Source organism: Heterocephalus glaber, unplaced genomic scaffold, assembly GCF_053883595.1.
Source record: "Heterocephalus glaber isolate CG9 unplaced genomic scaffold, H.glaber_assembly_v1.0 deba00001587, whole genome shotgun sequence".
Lineage (NCBI taxonomy): Eukaryota > Metazoa > Chordata > Mammalia > Rodentia > Bathyergidae > Heterocephalus > Heterocephalus glaber.
Window position 1 is genome coordinate 4226346 of NW_028258365.1, and position 5993 is coordinate 4232338.

The 5993-nt window shown below is 45.4% G+C and overlaps 1 pseudogene; it reads left to right on the forward strand.

The window, feature by feature from the left end:
- The first annotated feature begins 345 nt into the window (after positions 1-345).
- Positions 346-4989, forward strand: LOC101706993 (prenylcysteine oxidase 1 pseudogene; annotated as a pseudogene).
- The last annotated feature ends 1004 nt before the right edge of the window (positions 4990-5993 follow it).

The window sequence follows — 5993 nt, forward strand, 5'->3', positions numbered from 1 at the left end:
GGTGGAAATAGAGCAGGTATCCCCATGCTGGGCCAGGCTGGGGTCCTAGCAAGCCTGCTTGCTCACTCATCCTTAGAGAAGCCTGCGTGTCTAGTCCTAGAGGCCATGAGCTAGCAGTGGGGTCCTTCCTGCCTCGTTACAGTAGTGGTGACCCCTGCATTTATACCTGCATGTGCAGTGACAGCTAGCAGATACGAGTCTCATTGGCTGTGTGGTGCAGGGCTTCTAAGAACTGTGCACACTCCAGTGTGTGCTGACCTCAGGACAGGCCTGGCCACCTGGATTCAAGGCCATGCCCCTGCAGCTGCTGTCGTCATTACAGGGCACAAAGGAGCTGCTGTTACCATGGCAACCATTACTGCCGCTGCCACTGCTGCTGCAGTTGCCCCCACTGTTGCCATCACCATCACCGTACCAATGTGCACTGCCACTGCTGCTTTGCTGACACCCACTGCCACTTCCAACATGGCTGCCTTTATCACTGTGGCAGCCATTATGACGCTTCTACTGTCATGCTTACTGCTTCTGCTGCTGTCATCAGTACTGCTGGGTGACAAATAGGGTAATGGCCCTCATGGTTTGCCAGGGGTTTTCCCATACTCTCCTGAGGTGATGGTAGTGAGCACCTCCACCATCCCATGGCAGTCAAGAAACGAGATTAGCTAGCATGATGGTGCAGAAATTCTGCAGTACACCACTGACTGCACCTGTATGTTCCTGCCCCCTTTTTCTATATGAGCTTTAATCATCATATTCTCCCAGAGCCTCCAAGAACCCTGTCCCATGTACAGCCTCCCTTGTGCTGCAGTACAAACCCCAATAAAACCTCATGTAGATGATATTGTTTTGGTTTTTCATAATTTATGTCTTAAGTGGGTGGAGGAGCTAGTATTGGTGAGGCCTGGTAATGCTAGGAACCGCCAACAGAAAGAACAGCTGGTAACACCAAAGAAATTCTACTTTGTCTTTTTGTGATTTCTATTCAAATTGAGCCAAAGAACCCTCAACTAATTAGTAACAGCGTGGCTGCTAAGGATCCCCAAGTGAAAGGGGCCATGAGAGGAGCCCATGCCCAGGTCAGGGTCTGCTCATCCATCCCTGGCTAGGAGTGCCCAGGTAGCATGGCCTCACCAGAAGGTGGTGTCAGTGCAACTGAGCCTGGTGTCATCTGTCGAGTGCCTCTACAACCTGCCATGCACTTCCTCAGGAGAGTGCATTTCATTTGTTATTGAAAGCATGAAACATAAGTCTTAACAGAAGAATATCTATTTACCAGAAAAAACTTCAAATCCTACAGCCTGAGTTGTGGGAACCATTCACTTACTATGGTGCTGCAGAAGCTGAAGGACATAGCAGACCCTGAAAGGTAGGCCCAGTTTCCATAAGGAGCTGGGCTGACTCACTTGGGGAAGTGGGTTTCCTACCAGCATCTGGAACAGACTGCCAAAGAACGTTCTTCAAGTTTCATGAGTTCTCTGAAAAGCATTTGGGAAAGGAATTCTTCTGGCCATATTCCAGAAAGTTCCCGTAAAGGAATTTCCTGTGCCTTTGTCAGCAAAAATTCACTAGAAAAAGAGTTCAAGATAAAAATTTGTGGATTTTTTTTTAAAGAAATAGCTCACAAAACAGGGAGAAGCAGCCTTCAATATAAAAAGAAAGTGCTATGAAGGAACAAAAGGAGGAACTGGTTTATACAGAGAAAGTTCCCATCCAGGTACCCAGTGTGGTCAGCTTATGTAAATGAAGGATGTAAGTGTGTGGGAAGTGCTTGGTTTTGATTGGTTGATTGCAGATCACAGCTCATTGATCAGATCTAGTAGCAAAATGAGACTCCCTAGGGCTGTTTGTCTTGGTAGTTGAAACAGGAACATGCCCAGGTGAGGGCTGGCTGCAAAGTGAAGTTAGTGATTCTTCTAGGAACACAGAGTACATGTGTGACTCTCCAGTCAGCAAATGGCTAACAGGCTCCATTATAAATTTATGAAAAATTAGCCATTTGGGACCCTTTTGGAGATTACTCTTTTCTTAAGTTCACATTTCTCCCTTTTGATAGAAACTTGTCAAAAGGTGACATCAAGGGCCAGGAATTTAGCTCAGTGGTTTCGTCACCTGCTGCGCAAGCGCAAGGATCCAAGTTCGATCCCTGGCACCGCCCCCCCCCCCAAAGTGACATCAACAGCATTGATCATCAAATAAAGCAGTTACATCCCATCATGTTATCAGAATAGTTGGTTGCCAGCACTGGGTCCATTCAGTTCTCTGTTGGGATCCTTGTACCTAGGCAGTGACCAGTGGAGCAATTGGAGCCACCTGCTAATGAAGGACATCCAGATAGCAGTTAGATCTGAGTCACAATCTCTTGGGTTAAGTTGCTTCTGGTTCTGATTAAAATGAAACTAGAGTCTTGAGGTGCTACCATGATTTTGGTGGGTGTCTCTTGTAAACATCTGTTAAAACAGGCTAAAATGATCTTAAAGAGAACCCAAATCCTTAGTTGTAGTATGAGGAAGATCAATAGAACTACAGGGGAAAACTTAAGAGGGAACAAATGCCAGAGAGAAGCCTGCTGAAAATATCTGAGAATTCAGTTTAACTAGCTGAGAAGACCCTTTGAAGGTACTCTTATTAGGACTTAGCTAATTCTAAGATTTCAGAAGTTTTCAATTCAATCAGGCTAGAAATATTTATATAAATACACCATGAGATATTCGCAGCAACACAGACAACATACTGCCCAATGCGGAGGTAATGTAACATGGTGCGGCTATCCAGGACCATAGGAGCAGGGCAATCTAAAGACCTTTGTTGGGCTGTCATGTTGGGCTAAGTTGTAGAACCAGAAATTCTATTAACAGTGTGGGAAAAGCTTCTGATCATGTAGTTATTCCAGGCTGTATCATGTCCTAGTCAGAATTCCAACATCCTTCCAAATCGAGCCCAGACACAGGGATCACCAACACCTCCTGGTAAATCTTAACCTTCGGGAATGTCCACAGCTGTCATCCTCGTAATCTGAGGAGCTGTTACCAGGGTAATAGCTTATAGAAGAAGCCCTCTCCTTTCAGAAGGTTGGGGATTTTGATGGGGTGGCATTTGGGCCAGAAACTGGAGGGTGAAAAGGGGGTGATCACACACCCCAATAAGCATGTCTTCTTATTTGCCAGGAATTTAGGCAACTAAGGACATTCAGCAGAAGGGTGAGATGGTGTCTGAGTGCAGCTGGGCCACAGATGAAGACATGTTGAGAGGGTGTGTGTTAGTTCAGAAATATTCTGGAAGTTTAGAGCTCGATTTTTGGGTAAAAGTTTTGTGAGATTATTGAAGCAAAGGTCAGCCTTAGGGGGTGTTCCAGGGGTCGGCCCAGGAAGGGGCGGAGCTGGGCCTAGGGGCGGGGCGGACAGCGAGCAGCCGCGCTGCGACTGGGGGTGCTTCTGGGAGCTGGAAGGTCCGTGTCGCGCTTGGAGAGGCTGTGGGGCGTGCATCTGCGGAGCTCGGGTCGTGGCTGCTTGGGCTGTGGCTGCTGCTGTGCAGCTGGGGGCACCTCGCGAGCTCCCAGCTGAGGGCCCCGCCGGCTAAGATCGCCATTATTGGAGCTGGAATTGGTGGCACTTCATCAGCCTATTAACTGCGGCAGAAATTTGGGAAAGATGTGAAGACTGATATCTTTGAGAGACAAGAGGTAGGGGCCGTTTGGCCACCCTGAAGGTGGAAGGGCGAGACTTTGAGGCAGGCGGTTCTGTCATCCATTCTTTAAATCTGCACATGAAGCCTTTTGTCAAAGACCTGGGTCTCTCCATGGTTCCAGCTTCAGGTGGCCTAGTGGAGGTATACAGTGGAGAGACTCTGGTGTTTGAGGAGAGCAGCTGGTTTATAATAAACATGATTAAATTAGTTTGGCACTGTGGATTTCAGACTCTTCGAATGCATATGTGGGTAGAAGATGTGTTAGACAAGTGCATGAGGCTCTACCGCAACCAATCTCATGACTGTGCCTTCAGCAGTGTAGAGAAATTGCTACATGCTGTGGGAGGGGATGGCTTCCTTGGACTGCTTAACCACACGCTTCATGAAACCTTGCAGAAAGCAGGCTTCGCTGAGAAATTCCTCAGTGAAATGGTTGCTCCTATCATGAAGGTCAATTATGGCCAAAGCACAAACATCAGCGCCTTTGGGGGGGCCAGTGTCAATGGCTGGTGCTGATTCTGGCCTCTGGGCAGTAGAAGGTGGCAATAAAGTTGTTTGCTCAAGGCTACTTAAGGCTTGCAAAGGCAATCTTATATCTGGCTCAGTAAGGTTTATACAGGAGAAAACAAGGACCAAGTTGACAGGAAATCCCACAAAGATGTATGAAGTGGTCTACCAAACTGGATCTGAGCTCCTTTCAGACTTCTATGACATCGTGTTCGTGGCCACACCACTGAATCAAAAAATGTCCAATATAACTTTCCCCAACTTTGATCCTCCAATTGAGGAATTTGATCAATTCTACCAACAAATAGTGCCAACTCTTATTAAGGGAGAATTAAATTCAACTATATTTAGCTCTGGAGACAAAAATCAGTTTGGCCTGTCTACAGTGTTAGTCATTGATAGTTCAGATTTGTTCATTATCAGCCTTGGCATTGTATCCCTTGTAAGAGGAGAGGAAAATCCTCTACCATCAACAGATGGAACATATGTTTGGAAGCTATTTTCCCCAGATGTTCTTAGTAAAAGGCAAATTATGAAGTTCTTTTTGTCCTATGATTATGCTGTGAAGAAGACCTGGCGTGCGTATCCTTTGTATAGGCCCCCGCAGAAATGCCCCCTGCCATTGTGCTCTGTGACTGGCTGTATTACCTCAATGGGATAGGGTTTGCTGTGAGTGCCATGGAAATGAGTGCCATTGCAGGCTATAATGCCACTGTCCTCACCTGTCATCGCTGGAATGGGCATACAGACATGATTGACCAGGATGGCCTGTATGAGAAACTTAAAACGGAGTTGTGAAATAAACCTATCCCCCTTTCCTGTCCTGGCTCCCGGTGAGTATCACTGGCAAAAAGTTAGTGAATCTGAGCAGAGATGATTTTGAATCAGATATTTTGCTATTATCATCATTTAATTAAGTAACCCTTATGGGTCATAAGCAAATTCAAGTTTCAATGGATAACTTGCACTTAGGACAACTTCAGAATTTCTTACCTGCTCTTTCAATATCCATTACAGTGTTTCCCAAACTTGTCTAATCATAGCAATCACCTGGAGCTTGTTAAAACACATGGATTGCTGGGTGTGGTGACGTATGCCTGTGGTCCCAGCACTCAGGAGGCTGAGGCAGGTGGATCGCTGAGAGTTCAAGAACAGCCTAGGCTACATAGTTCAAGACCAGCCTGGACTATCTAGTGAGACCCTGTCTCAAAAACAGCAACAACAACAACAGCAACAACAACCAAAAAACCAAAAAATCCCAACACGTGGATTCTCAACCTTTTCTCTTTTGAGATTCTGATTCAGTAGGTTTGGAAGTGGAGCTCTGGATTTGATCAAAATTGTAGAGCTGTTCAAGATGAGCTCGAAGAATTTAAAGACATCTTAGAGACTGGCTCATTTGAGTTTCACATTTGGATATGATCCTTATTCAGATAAAACTACTTTGGAAGTTGATGTTTTGAGGCTGGCTCTTAGCAGTATGTACCCTTTTGACCCAAATGCACCCATCGTTAATCCTGGACTTTCAGAATGTTATCCTTTGATTGCTCTGTTGTCATTTTATTAGGGGCAAAATTCAGAAGTCTTATGAGTAAAATCTTAAGATTTTATACTAAAACCTCCAGGAAAATGGAAAGCAGATATGGGATAATGAATTAAGAAATTGACATTCTAATATTAAGCCTTCTGTTGAGGAGCTTTAAAAATTACTGATAGGCCCACACAACCACAGATTGGGATTTGATGGATAGAGGATATGAAGTTGTCATTATAGCTTTCTCAGTTCCTAATGTGCATGCAGA